Raw genomic sequence first — 15,398 nt, 5'->3', positions numbered from 1 at the left:
TAACATGTTATCACGAAGCATCATGAGCGGTTACAGTGCCTTGCAAATGGAAGAACAGTGTAAATGTGACACTTAAAATGAAAAAAACAGGAGTCCATAACTCTTGCTTATAGCCTGGTTTCAGTAGCAGAGAGCAGGCTAGCTTGGAGGGGCCTTTTATTATTTCTTTCCTTTCTTTGACATGATATAGGTTTACAATTTGTTATAGGGAGAGAAACCCTTTGCTAATTAAAGCACTGTACAGTTGCTCTTGCTGTATTTTTAGACCCTTTCACAAGCTCATTTTCAAACACACGGCAAACTTTTCACTCCTCAATTCTCTTATCCAGTTTCTTTGTGCAATGGCTTTGCAAAGTGCTGCAAACTGGCTTAGGGCTGTAGGTTATCTGCCTGGAGGTCTGGTTCCCTGGACAGATGAAAGGGGAGAAAAATTGCAGTGAATTTTCCTATCTCCTGCTACACAAAGACAGAAACACAAATGGGCCAATTTCTTAGAAAAAGCTGCAATGCACAGAAGGACTTTGCAAGCTCATTACTACTAAATTTGTTATGTTGTAAGGCAGTCCACAGATACCAAATCATTATGACGTGACTTATTCTTCTAAATCTCCTGGACAGGGGGCACGGATAAGCTTGTTTAAGATCAGATCACTACATTCAAAAGCTTTTACTGTTAAGTAAAATTATGCAGTGCTATTTTGACAGAAATGCATTGTGGGACGAAGGTGACCATTTCCATACTCAAATGTCTCTCGGTTGTAGCACAGTTTGCCAAGCCTCCCTTGTAATATAAGTAGAGGCTCTTTCACTTACAATAGCTGTTTCAGATCTGCATGATACAGAAGCTGCGTTCAGCAATGCTGAATTTAAAAAGTTTGTCAGAGCTTCTTAGGTTGTCCTTTTGGTAGTACTCAGGAACACTGTGTTTCCCTGAGAAGGAAAACCTTAAAATAAAAGGCAAAAATAAAATTCACTACAAAATTCACATCTCAAAACTACCTTTTGAATGAATGCTCTGGGAATTGCATTTGCATGCTGTCCCAGCCAGGAAGATAAAGCAAGGCAAAGCTTAAACTGATGGTTTCCTACAAAATAGGAGGTGAGTTTGGACTGTCTTCTGGATAAAAGAAGCCTGATACCCCTTTGAAAACTCCAATTTTATGGCCCCTAAGTCAAAAGCTCCCTGCCTCTTGGAAACTGCCAGCATCTCTGCCTTCCAATTTCCTTCCACGAGCGAGTCCCACAGCTCTTAGGGCTCTTCGTGACCACCTCCTTCCTGGGCCAGCCTCATTCCAGATCAGCTTTTCCACTTCCCAGCTGATTCTCTCAACATCCTGCTTTTGCCTTTTTTTATTTTTTATTTTTTTTCTCCAATAACACACTTCCCTTGTGTGTGGCTTTGGCTTGGCCACGGGGGAGCATTACTGTCTCCAAGCAGATGTCAAGACTTACTTTTCAGCCTGCCTTATTCCTGTGACAGAAGGATTCAGCCAAGTTTCAAAGCTTCCCTGACAGCATTTCTGCAGTCTACGGTGCGCTCAGAGGAGAGCCTTCACCTGCTGCATGGGGACTTGTCGCTGATCTGAAGCTACCTCTGCTGAATAACAGTTAACCATGTGTTTTTAAGCTTTTTGGCTGGTTTGGGGAACTTGGGAGAGGCGATTCCAACATGACTGGAAGGACAGTTTGTGTCTAAAGATGATCCATGCCTTGGAGCATCTGTCACTGAAGTGCTGAGAAATAAATTGATATTCGATGTTCCCATCCCCTCTGTGTCACAGAGGGTGGACAAGGCTGCTCTGAGGGGCCTTGCCGAGCTATGTTTCCTTTGCTCTGTTGACTCAGTTGTGATCTGTAGGCCACAAATTTTGTCTTCAGTCCAAAATACTATGTGGGTGAAGGCCTTCAGGACAGATTGCGTGTGCGAGGAGGCTTCTTGCAGAAAGCACAGCCTATTTTCCAAACTACAGCCTCCTGGTGAGACATAGAATCACAGAATTTTCTAGGTTGGAAGAGACTTCAAGGTCATCGAGTCCAACCTCCAACCTAACGCTAACAGCCCTCCACTAAACCATATCCCTAAGCTCTACATCTAAACGTCTTTTGAAGACTTCCAGGGATGGTGACTCCACCACTTCCCTGGGCAGCCTGTTCCAGTGCCTCACAACCCTTTCAGTGAAGAAGTTCTTCCTAACATCTAACCTAAAACTCCCCTGGCTCAACTTAAGCCCATTCCCCCTCGTCCTGTCACCAGGCACGTGGGAGAACAGGCCAACCCCCACCTCGCTACAGCCTCCCTTGAGGTACCTATAGAGAGCGATAAGGTCGCCCCTGAGCCTCCTCTTCTCCAGGCTGAACAAGCCCAGCTCCCTCAGCCGCTCCTCGTAGGACTTGTTCTCCAGGCCCCTCACCAGCTTCATCGCCCTTCTCTGCATGTCAGATTCCTCCCTGCTGGGTCAGAAGTCCTTTGAAGGGATGAGAGGGTTTCACTTCAGAAAGGGATTCTCGGTGCTGTCATTTTATTGCACTCTTCGCGGAGACTGCAGAGCAAAATCCCCAGCAGGTTTCTACCTTTGTGGTATTCCTGCTCCAGGAGAGACATTGGATCAGAGACCAACAGAGGGCCCTTCCCACCAGCACTGGGAGTCCATGAACTTCTTCACACAGGCCACAGAAATGCCCGTGATGGAGAGATCCCTGCACTTCCCCCTGTGTAGAGTCAGCCCAGGCCTTGACACTTGATGCTTTCTCTTCTTTGTTGATTGGAAATATCTCCTCAGCTTGCCTCTTGCAAACGCTGCATCTGTTGGAATGCTGCACAGTCAGAAAAGATACCCACCATGCCTGAGTGGATATTGCTGGGGCTTGCTGCCACTTCATTGCAGAGCAAGGAGCGAAATTTGACATATTGCAAGCTGAAGGAAAAGCTCTCTGCGCAAAGCAGTCCAGGGGAAGGGAGAGAAGAAAAGATGCTGAGGGCCTGAGGCAGTGGTGGAAGCAGTGTTAGCTCCAATGAACCGTGACTGAAGAGAGAAAAGAGGAGCAAACAGAGGTGCTGGGTACAAATCCCCTCCCACACACCCCATCAAAACTTTTATCCTACACAAAACCACTTACATTGCTCCTTTCTGTGATCTCCTGCTGGGTATGAACTGTACTGTTTGGCCTGGGGTTGCTTTCAAACCTTTTTTCTTTCTCTTTCGTACTTCCTCAGCCCAAGGAGCCAGACTTCCTTCCATCCCAGACCCTACCAAACATCTCCAGACCTTCTCCTCCTCTTCCCAGCAGCTGCCTCATCTTTTTTATTTTATTCTTAGACCTACCCCACAGCTGTCTTTGAATACCAACCTTAGGGCCTAGTGTCAGCACCCTTTGCAGTCACCATTGCTGCTGAAGAGATTTGCTTCAGTCTCTGATTCAGGACTTTTCCTCATCTTGCATGAAGAGACCAATTCAGGCTCTGAGAGGACCCTGTACTACTTCACAACACAACCTGTTATTCCTAAGGCATAAAAACTGGTGCATTTGTGCCACTGGGCTGGAATACAGAACCCTATTTGACTCTGTTGTCAGAAGAGCTAAATAAAGATTTTTTGTCAACTAGGCCCCAAAAATATATTTTAACCCTGCTATGACCAGAAATAAAAACAAGGCCTCCATAGTTTATTTTCAGGGATGCTTTTCAAGGGCCAGTAGTTTTCACAGTTCATGTTTAATTAGGGAGCCGTGCAGATGACACTCTGCCATATCCCTCTGTTCGCTGTGGTGAAGGACACCGCTGCTACATGAAGCTGGGCTCCTAATTAGCACTTGCTTCTGAGGGTTGTAAAAGAGCTGTCACTTACAAGGTGGCAGACAACATCCCAGGGCCATGAGCAGCTGGGTGCTGCCATTGAGCCAACACCTCCACTGTGGCCTCTTCGCAAGGCACCAGGCACAGATCTCCCGAGAGGGGGGATCCATTCCTACAGCTCCCTCCTCCTCCGTTCCCCATCAGATGGAGGTCGCATCTGTATGGCAATACACCAGCAGTGCTGGCAGCCAAAAAAAGTAGGAGTTGCCAGGCAAATCTGAGCAGTGGGAGGATTTTCACATCCTGTGGCCACCTGGCCTGCTGCATGCAACTCTCTTTCAGCTCTCTCCTTTGAGGGCTTTCAAGCCCTCTTCCCCACCTCTGTGCTTCCCATTTCATGGCTTTATCCATTCTTAGGGCAAAGCTACCTCTGTTTCACCAGCTCATTCCTTACCCTTCCACATCGGACAACCTCATGGAACAAATCCCCATGTGCAAACAGTGAGCACAGCTGGCTCAGCAGCAGCAACTTCCAATGCTCCACAAAACACCTGCTTTCTCTGTGCCGAAGATGACCACGCATCTATCACTGAGGTGATAAAGGGGGATTAAGCTTCCTGAGAGAGACCAGCATGTGAGACACAAAGCCCACCAGCATGGCCTTTCCATGGGGCTGGCCATGCCCCATGTGCTCAGCAAGTTGGTGACACAGTGGCTCCTGGAGGTGTTGTTAAAGCAATAACGCTGCACAAAAATAACCAAATTGCTGCAGGGTTCAGCCACCAAAAGCTAAAACTGGGAGAATGCGGTATTTACAGTTAAGGTGCTGTTTCTGCACTGTATTTTTGAAAAGAAACAGTGGTACAAAGACCCTGGCTCTGTCCCTGGCACCATCTAAGCAAACCAAGGCAAGAGGATTTTGTACAAAGCTAGGCTCTGTCCCACGTGGGTGCCAGCTCATGGTCGTCATCCAGCCTGCAAAAGGCAGAGCCTGGCATAGGTTGGCTATGGTCGGCTTGGGTTGGGCCATGATCTCTTTCCTTCTCCACCCCTGTATGAGCTTAGCTGGGGAGGTGTGCTTAAAGCCTGCAGCCTTTTTGATGGGGAGCTGGGGATGAGTGGAAATCGCAGCTGAATGAGAGAAATGTGGCAGAATTTGTGGAGGGAAAGGGATATGGATGGATAGAGAACATCAAGTCTATTAAAAGAAAAGTATGGTATGCAAAATCTTCTGTGACTCCTGGTAGAAAGGTGAGGCATAGAGGTCTGGGGATAGAAGTGACCCAGAGAAGGGATAATGGCAATTAAAACCCAATCACCTGGACTGATGGATGAGGCTGATAGTAAAGACCAGAGCACTGACATACTGAAAGCCCTCCCTTACTATATAGCTCTGCAGTCTGGAAGCAGAAATAGGAGAGGCAGGATTCTCATGCTCCTTCGGTCCAGCCACACTAGAGGAAATCAACTGGCCAGCAATCACGCTGCTTGGTGCTGGCTGACACAGGCTACAACCCACGTAGCTGACAGGTTCCCAATGCCAGTGAAGAGAATAAAACACAATAGAGCCCTCTGCAGTAATCTGTATTTTGCTAGATCTGAGATAATGTTTAGCACTGTGGCTGACAGGGGGAAAAAAAATGAAAGAGCCCAAACAGCTTTAATAATAGATTTTGGAGGACTTTGAATTGTCAGAGACATTTTCTAGTGACAGTTTGTCTGAATCATATTTGGCACTGGTAATATACCACATCTCCTGTCATTCTTTTAATTACTTTAGAGCCTTTTAAAAGAGCATTTTAAAAATTAATTAAGAACACCTCTGCTTTCAGACCAAGCATGAGAAAATAAAATATCCCCAGCTGTTGCATTTTAAGTGGCAGATCCTGGTGCTGCAGATAAGCTTTCTGAACAAACAGCATGCCAACACCAGAACAATCCCCAAAGATAACTTAATTTTGTATCCATTTAAAGGTTTGGGAAGGGAAGTGTAACATATTTGAATTTAAGGAGACAAAAGACCTCAGTTAACTAATTATGTTACCAGAAGTCTGCACAAAATGGATTGGTTCCACTCATTGCTGATTAAAGCTTGAAAAGAAAAGAAAGCTACACCACAGCTGAGCGTAGCCTAAGGTAGAAATAACTTGCAGAAGATTTCTTGTGTACAAAACCAGAGGATATGAACTCTTTGGAAGGCAGGAGATATACCAATAATTTAGGATTTATATGAGAGCTGAACAACATCTTTTTGAGCTATTTACTTGAAGAATTTACTTCGCTGCCCAGCATCTGAACACTTTTGTGGTGTCTGGCAGTCATATTCAGGAAATTTATTCAGGTGCAGGTGTGGGGGTTGGTGGAACGGTGTTTTCTCTTCTACACTTGAGCTGTTTTGCTTGGTTATAAATGGTCAGCAACATCCTGGCAGGGTAGGCATGAGCGAATCTAGGGAATGTACTGAAATTCACTGTGGATATATGAACAAGTAAACATGGTTATTTGCTGCAAATGCATTCCTGGACATCCAGGAAGCATGTGTATGTGACGGGGACCTGCAAAGGGCCTAGCTAGGACCTCATACATCAGCATCTGTCCCAGTGATTCAGCCTTAGTCCATCTCATACATGGATGCAGCTACAGGACTGACCTCAGCAAGGGTGAAGAGGGGAAATCTGGAGGTTCACTGGATGAATGGCTTCAGTCCTGACACTCTCAGTGCTGTTGTGGAGGGGCACGGTACAAAAACACAGCAGCAGGGGAGACAGCAAATGCTGCAAATGTTTTCAGAGAGAAAAGCTTGAGCATCTCCTAGCACATCTCCAGCAGCTGCTGTGAACCACCTGCCCACCAGGAACACCCTTGGAGGAAAGGTGCCTGTGTCTCAGCTCCTTGGGCCATGCAAATCAAACCAGGCTAGCCAAGCACTTTTCAAACTATAGGGGATTCAACCCAGAGGCTAAAGGCATTGCCCTCAGAGCGCCTTTTGCTGCCCAGCTGCAGCACTGGGCTAGCTGAGCAGCCACTGCAACCCTGCTGCTCTTGGGATCCCACCCACAGGCAGAGGAGAGAGGAAGCGAACATAAGGAACTCCCCCGACATCGTCATGCCTGCTGCAGAGCATGACAGATCAGAGCTGCTGATGGTAGGGAGCCAGTGTGGGAAGTGTTTCCCTTTCTCTTCTGTAAAAAGAAAAAATAAATAACGAGCCAGACCTGGAGCTCCAGCTCACTAGTGCTGTCCATTAAACATGTCATCCAGTGCATGCAGCACATGGCTCATCATCCCTTCCATCAGTGGGACAACTCTGCTTTAAAGGTGTAGTTTTTGTTTGTTTGTTTCATATTCTTATCATAGCACTGATAAAACCCCAGCCTGCAATATCAGGAACACTTCTCCCAAAGGAGGAGGCCAAACAACTGGGTTAAAGTTACATCTGCCCTCAACCCCTGTGACCACCAAGCAGGGTCGGGTCTATGCATGTTATGTTCCTGGTGATGACTTAGTTGAAATCAACTGCAGGTGAAATCATGGCAACTGGCTTTCAAATAGCCTATTTGCAAAGGTAATACATTACCTTTTATTAAATTAATACATTTAGCTTACTGAAGAGGGACAGCTGCATTTTTTTTTTCCTTCTGATTCTCTCAGCCAAAGCTTCCTCCCCTCTCATCTCAAGTGGGGAACATATTAAGAATGTCAGTTTCCAAGATACATTTAATTCTTGAGCAAGACCAACCCAGTAGATAAAAGAAGATGAAAAAGGATTGTATTATTTTTTCATTTTCTAAAGGTGAGAATATCCTGTCTCCTATGCTCAACCTGTTCTTGTTCATTTACCCTGTGAAGAGCAGAACAGCAACCAGGCAAATAAAAACTGTCCCAAAAACATCTGCCAGCTAGCCAATCCCTTAACTTAGTGGGAATAGTTGAGGAGCCTTCACATAAAAGACTCCCCTCTGTCAAAAGTGGCTTGATCTGATCACAGTTGGATTCAAGATACTTTTCTTTCCTGAGCTAGGTTTGAAGCTGGCCATGCTCTAACTGGGATGTTGCACCAGAGATCCCATCCTGCATAAACCCCAAGATTTTATGTTTTCAAAACTAGATTTTAAAGCTGGAGGGCCTTTCCTTCAAAGTTTTTGTATATTGCAAGTAGAATTGAAGTGTTTTTATTCACAGACTTTCCTTCTGGGTAATCCCCTTCCCACTCTAGTACTACTGTTTTAACCTACCCCTGGTGACATTCACTTAGTGAGCTCAGTTTAGAGGGTCAGAATCATCAATAAAATAACATTTATTTACTTTTTTGTCCAGCTTGAATGGGCAGGCCAATGAATAACGCAAGGTGACCCCCTGTCCTTAGGGTCTACTAAGCACTTCTTGGGCCCACGTCTTTGTGGTGTATAGATTTCAGACCTTCGGGTCTCCTTGTTTCTAAGGTTTGTGGTGGCACAACTGACCCAGCACACACATAAAGCTTTCCCTTTGCATTCTGCCATCAAAAGTGCTCTGCTAGTGTCACTAAACTCTCATTAAAGATGGCAGTTACTTATTTATCTCTAATTGGCAGCAAATAGCAAGGAAAATGAACAGAAAAACCTCAGTTATTTTGCTTGTTTATCAACAGATGCTTTGAGGAGAGCCACAAATAACTCTAGCCCTGAACTAAAACCCCTCCATGACGTCACTGGAGAGCTCTACCTGTTCTGCTGCTGGCTACACCGCGCTTCTGAAATAAATATGTTCAGGTTTAGCTCATATCACTGCAGCAACGCTCTCAGTCAGCTGGGAGGCTGATGAGAAGAGGAGGCAATAATTTACAGAAAAAGCTGAGTATTTCTGTTCAAAAGCATCCATGCCATCCTTGTAGCTGCTGCACTCTTACCTGAAGGCTTGATTGTCTGATGCAGTTTGGAGTCACGTCAGTTAACTATAAACTTTAACTAATTGCTATATATAGAGAGTGCTTGAAGGTCTATTGCTGGAAATGTTAGCAACAGCTCAAGAGAGTCATCCCGCTTGCCTTTTTCTTTCTTTTTTTTTTTTTTTTTATTTTTAATTTGTTTAGTGCTGTTGCTCTGTGGAAGCCTTTCCCTGAGTGACCTTGGCTCTCAGAATGAACAAGGTTAAAGCAAATAAATGAAAGGCTCTTTGAAGGTTATTGGAAAAATTGATCTCAGAAAGAGCTAGAGATTTCCTGGTTGTCATAAAGCATCCAGAAACATCTCTGGAGAGGCTCTTACCCCACTGTGGTTTCCACACGTTGACTCACATGATCCTATGTGGGCTCAGATGAAATGCAGTCGGCTTGAATTCTGCAGTGATATATCTACAGGCTGAGGAAGAGTGCTGTGTCAGTGGGGAGCATTGCTTCAGCAGGCCCAGGACACTGTTAAACAAGCTGAAATTTTTCAGGGCACCTAAGAGATCTGGGACCTCAGCTCTCATTACAATACAAGGGTTTGAGCATCCACAGTGCATGAATTGCCTTGAAATTGCAACCCCCGCTTTGCTTATGGGTCAGAGGATAAGGAATTGACAAGGCCAGACTTTTCATTTGCATTATCTTGCTCCGAGCCTCCTCTACTCGCAAAGGGATGGGATGGGATTTTCTATTTGCTGAGTGCCATCCTAACTTGACTGCTCCACAGCCAAGGGCAAAGCCCTTTGTTGAGCCCTCTTAAACCACGAGCTGGTCTGTGCTGGCAGGCACTGTATGAAAGGTTTACAGGTTACCCAAAGGCTACGTCTGTAATGGGACATCTATACACTATTACAGGTTCTGGGAGAAATATTTCTCACAACTCCTCTTTGGTTTGGAACACAGAGACAGTAAATGATTCATGGTTGCAACCTAGAGAGGCCGGTTTTGGCTAGAGCTATTGTGCTGCCTTACAATCAGAAGCAAATTTGCTGAATGACATTTGGCCAGGAAGGGGTAAGGACAGAGCATGGAAAACAGGGACAGGTTTCTGTGCTGGTGATCTGGGGTTATCAAGGGAGGAAATGCTGCCTCTGTCCTCCTACTGTTGTGTAGTGTCTCTTGCTGCATGAAATCCTCTTAAGCCTGTTGAAACTGGAGCAGAGCAGCACAGCTCTCTCAGCCATTTTAATGCAGATTCACTTACCATCGATTAACCATTCAGAACTGCTTTGATTTCAGGTGCATGTCTCTTTGTTAAGCACTTGTGAGTGTCAGATTGATTTTGCTACAGTGCTCATTTATATATTTCTCTGGAGGAGAAGTTAACCCACCAGAGAGAGCCTTTAGAGGAGTCTCTGTGGAAACTCTGGATAAATGACAGGAGTCAGGCTGCAAGGCGAGGATTGCTGCCTGGCAGGGAGCTGAGCGAGGCCTGTGAGTCACCCTGTGTGCTGAAATGCTGGAGATTTCAGCCTAAAGGCAGGAAAGGCCAGCCTGCACGTGAGCCACTCTGCTGGATTTACAATCCCACCTCGCAGGAGCCTGTACCAGCAAACCCTTTGAAAGTCTGGGCAAAGCTTTTCCCTTAGCAATACCTGACACCCAAGTCTCAGAAAGGTGTGCCTGATGTCCTTTAGAGGCTAGTACTTAGCTCAAGGAGGGAAGACCCAAATATATACTTGGGGAAAAAGGCTCCCAGTGGATCTCTTAGTAGTTTTTGATCAGGAATCATCAGAAAACCTACTTGACACAAACAATTTGCTGTAGGAAAAATATTATAAGTGCTACTGTGGTTTGAAAAGAACTTAAGTTTGACACGCTAAAGGTGTTAGTAGTTACAAAGAGGATGGCACCTCCTTTCCCAGCACTGCTCACCCTAAGAAAAACGAGCCATTAGTCACCTAGCTTTAGTACTGCTTCAAATAAAGTATGGTCTGGAAAAAGTATGGTCTTCATTTACTTACTCATTTAGAAATGGCTTTGCTTATTCCCATCTCAATTTAATTTGCACTATACACGCATTTTGGAGCCCTCACCATCAACTTGCATCTGAGTAAAAAAACTAGCTGTTTCCTCAGCCTGCCAGCTGACACATCTCCCATTTCAGGCACACGGCCAGCCTTCCACACCTTCTGTTCAGAAGATGCATTGCCCACCCTGAAAACAGGTGTTGTGGCTGTATGTCCATGCAGGATCCATACAAGACAATTTGTGCAGGATTGCCCCTGGTACGCTGTCCCTAAGGTGCTGAGTGCAACACAAACTGGAGGTATTGCTGAGCTTCATTGAGTCAGATTATGGCACTGCTTTACGATCTCCAAACATCACTTATATTGCTGCTCCCCACAGGAGAATGCAGAGGTCACTGCCAGCTCTAGGGGGACAAAGAAGTTGTCCCCTCCAAATAACTGCTCTGAGTTTATATGGCAGCACTGTTGTGCCTTGCAAGTACTTTTTCTGCATGTGAACATTTATAATCTCACCTTTTGGAAGAGAAAAGTAAGCAGGAAGAAGTCAAAACCCTCACCTCAACTATTAGGCAATATCAAGTCTAGCAAGACTTGTTCCCAGGATCTGAACCACATTGAGGGAATAAACTTTGACCACCAAACAGGGAGGGGGGCCTTCATCTGCTCCATCAAGGAGAGATTTTTCCTCTTCCTCCCCGAAGCTGACTTTTCTTCTCACTTTTCCTCAGTTCCTTGTCTCCTGAGTCCAAAGCTGAAATCCCCATCAATGCTCCAAAAAAGCGTACACAAAATGGACCAGCTTATTGGAAAAATGCCACTCGGAGAGTTTTCTGCTTCCACAGTTGTTTCTTCTGCCTTCACACGAGTCCCTCTCTGGGTGCTTCATTAGTTTTTTCAGGCAGGCAAAATTTCCATCTTATTAGCTAGAAAAAATGCTTCTTCAGCCAAGATTTCCAGAATGATGATTTACACAACAAAACCAGCAAGCCCTCACATTTTATAGCAGCACATTAAAAAATCCATTTTCTGTAAGGTGGAAGAAGATATTATGCAAAAGGGCAAAAATCCCTTTGAAATCCCCTTGGTGGACACATAATCTACTTGGTAAGCTATTTAAAAATCAGCACTTATAAGGTATGTGTCAGCCTCCAAAAATACTAAGTGCCTAATTAGAGGTTTTTGCAGTGAGTTGCGATGAAGGCCGTATGTTTCTGTTCCCTGCTCAGGCGATCCTAGGCAGGTGAGCTGAGCATAGAAGGAGATGATGCAGATACAACCACATTTCCCCCAGATTGTGAGATTTGCTAGAGCTGACTAGAAATTTGTGGGGAGAAAAGAGCAGGAGCCTTTTACATCAACCCTAGAAGAAGAAGAACACACTTCTGATGGATGTCATGGCCTGGAAGGCCAAGGTTGGCGTTATTCTGACACTTGGCCTGTTCTTGAAACCCCCCTTCTGTATTGAAAAGACAAGCTACATATTTGTGCTGCTGTTAAATGTGGAGGGTTTTTAAAGACACCCATTAAATTAAACGATCTATTTCTGCACAAACAAATTCACGACAAACATAAGATAAATATGTGGTATTCCACCATCTTTTAGTCATGGTGGGTATTAAAGGAACAAGACTAGAAATGAAAGCAATACAACTTCAGAAAACTCTTCCCATAGGAAATCCTCGCATTTTATATCTATCGAAATACCAAACTGGATCCAAAGAAAATCACTTCTTCCTCCCTTGACCTTGAATTTTAGATTCATTTCCACCAGATATGCTGAAATTTACTGATATTCCATTCAAATGAAAAAAACAAAACAAAAACAAACAAACAAACAAAAAACAGAAAACCAAACACAGTTACTTTTCCTTCCATAGCTTGCTTTGCTTCAACTCCAAGCTACTTGCTCACTTATTTCTGCAGATATTGGGAAGGGAAATACCAGCTTGTCATGACAAATCATGACACTTCATCGCCAGAACAAAAATCCTGTCTGTACCACTGTAACCACAATACATCAAGCTCTGTCAACGTGTAAACTTTTTGGAAAAAATCTATCATTTTCTTCCCCTCTCTGGAGAATAATGCAGATTAGTTTGCATTGAAGATTAGCATCAGTTATAAGACACATCTGTCCACAAGGGAGATAGAGATAATATTTCTTATCATTTCAGATAACAGGAGGAACCGTTAGGGCACATTATACTTTATATATATATATATACACACATATTTCTCTTTGCTGATTTAAACTTGTTTCAATAAGCTTCACTGCTCATGGTCAGTGAGAAAGCAGTGGAGAAGGGTTTGCTGGGAGCCCTGGGCTCCTGTGTTTTGAAATGCTACAGAGATCAAACAAAAATGAACATCTGCTGCTGAAATTCTTTCCCATTATTTTTTGAAATACATTCTTATTTCAGGAGGTTCCAAGCAACCATCCTTTTTTAGCTGGAACACAAGAAGTATTTCCAAAAACATCTGGGGATAGACAAGACGATACAAAAGAACGTATTTAAGAATCACTAATCATTTATAATTAACTACAGCTGGCACTATGCACAAAGACAAAATACTAGTTAAAAAAGACACACACACACACAATCGTATAACTAAATCATCCCTGTCAATATGCAAAGCCAGGAGGTAAGGTGGCTATAACTCACATTTTATGCATCATTTAAGAATACCTGGCTGTCTGTGGGAAGCAGGTCGATCCACCTGCTCCAGAAAAGGGCAAGATTTTGCAAAGCACAAAGAGGTGGGTCAAAGTGAGGAGTCCTGTCTTGATCTTATCACCAGTACGGTCTCTGAACTTCTACAAGAAGGTGGTACCTGACCTAGGTCTAGTAGAAAGAGCTTGTCACATTTTCTGGATTATTATTTTTTTCTGTGCAATATATTTAAAATTCTGAAAAAATGTATTTCTCAAATGGAAAGTCCGTATCTGGTTTTGGCTTTCAACCAGTCACAGAAACAGATGAAACACTCTCACATTTTCAATGAAATGCCCCCATTTAAAAATCAAACAAACAAACAAAAAAAAACAAACCCACAAACCAACAATGATGATGATAATTTGGGAAAGAGGCTACCATCAGTTCAACCAGTTCCTTCCAGAGAGGCACACTGGCATCTCTTAATCTCTCCTGGGAGTAATGGACAAGCCAATAAACCAAGGACTGGAAGCAAAGAAAAGTAATTAATATTAAATAATAAACATACTGCTGTGTCTTTCCTGTATCAGCAGAGAAAATGAGGAATGCCATGAAATTCTTAAGTTGTGGGCAAGCATGAGAAACCACTCAAAACACAGAGTGTGTGGGATTCCATGTATTATGCTCAGCAGCTGTTAGTGGAAAAATCAGTATCTGGTCCATTTAAAAGGCCTTTTGGTGCATCTCACCTCCTCCATTTGTTTTATGAACCCTGAAATATAACTTTGTATCCTCTTTGATTATTCCCCAAAATCATTCCCAGGGAGATTTTCACCTAAACTTTCCCTAGAAGAACTCCTTTTGTGTGGGATGCCCACTCCAGGCTGCTTTGATGGACTATTAACGTCTTCGGAAAGAAATTTCTCACCTCTCCCATCCCCTTACCATCATTTTTTCCCCCTTCCCACATTTAGGACGTTCACATCTTCCACCATACCTGGCAGGCCTCATGTCTTGAATAACAACAGAAAACTGCATTTTCCAGAGCAGCACCGTGGATATGTGATCTCGCAAAACTAACGCAAAGGAAAAAATAATAATGTTGGTACCTCTAGGAAAAGTCTGTGGCTGAAAACAGCAGGGGCCACGTCTGGATGTGGGTGGTCTATAGTCAGTGCTGGAGGTAGATATGAAGCAGAGCAGAGGAGCATAAGGCAAACTCCAATTTGTCGATCTGGGCTGCAGTGGCAATGAGCACTGCTGAGTCAGCTGTCCCCAACGCATGCTGCTTGCAGCTGGCTTGGGGCTCCCTCTTGCTCCTGAGAGCGAAGGGAGGGTTATTTTCCCTTTACTATCAGCATGTCCAGGGCTGGACAGGGGGTCCTTCATCTTCCAGCCCCTGGGTGGTGCAAGGAGCTGGCTTGCAGTCCAGCAATTCCCCCTCCCAACACCTGTTGGGGCTAAACTTGTGAAGATTGGCTATGGGGTGTGCTAGCTCGTAGCAATTACAGATGTGCTGGTGCGAAGGGATCTTTGCAGGTCTCTCATCCAACCTCGGGCTGAGGCTAGGACTACCTGCAGCACTAGGTCAGGTTGGTTGTGTCTTTACCTTGGAGACATCTATGAGTTATGCCCACAATGATGCTTCCTCTAGAGAGGAGAAAGGTCCAGATAAGGGCCTTCTGTAGAGACACCGTGGTAATTCACCATGGAGCACAAGTCCTCCACTGTTGTGTGTCGTAACAGAACCCCGTGGGGAAAAAGTCCCAGCTGTTTTTATCTCCCTGGAAACCTGTGGTCTCATCTGCTCAAGAACTTCTTCTTTCTCACCACAGCCACTGCCTGCTTGTCACAGGCAGGAGGCATCGCAGCAAGGCAGCCTCTGCGCCAATTTGCAAGGGAGGGAGAGTGGCAGGTTCGTCAGCAGCCTCACAGAGGACTCCAGAAAGGCTTGTTTAAACATGCAGAGCATGCACAGAAGGAAAAGATGACTGGAAATCTGGCTGGGTGAACAGCACTTAAAAAGGGAGCAGCCGCTGTAATTGGCCTGCCAG

This window comes from Netta rufina (genome assembly GCF_964035555.1).
Source record: "Netta rufina genome assembly, chromosome: 3".
Classification (NCBI taxonomy): Eukaryota; Metazoa; Chordata; class Aves; order Anseriformes; family Anatidae; genus Netta; species Netta rufina.
Note: the sequence above shows the minus strand (reverse complement) of the source record.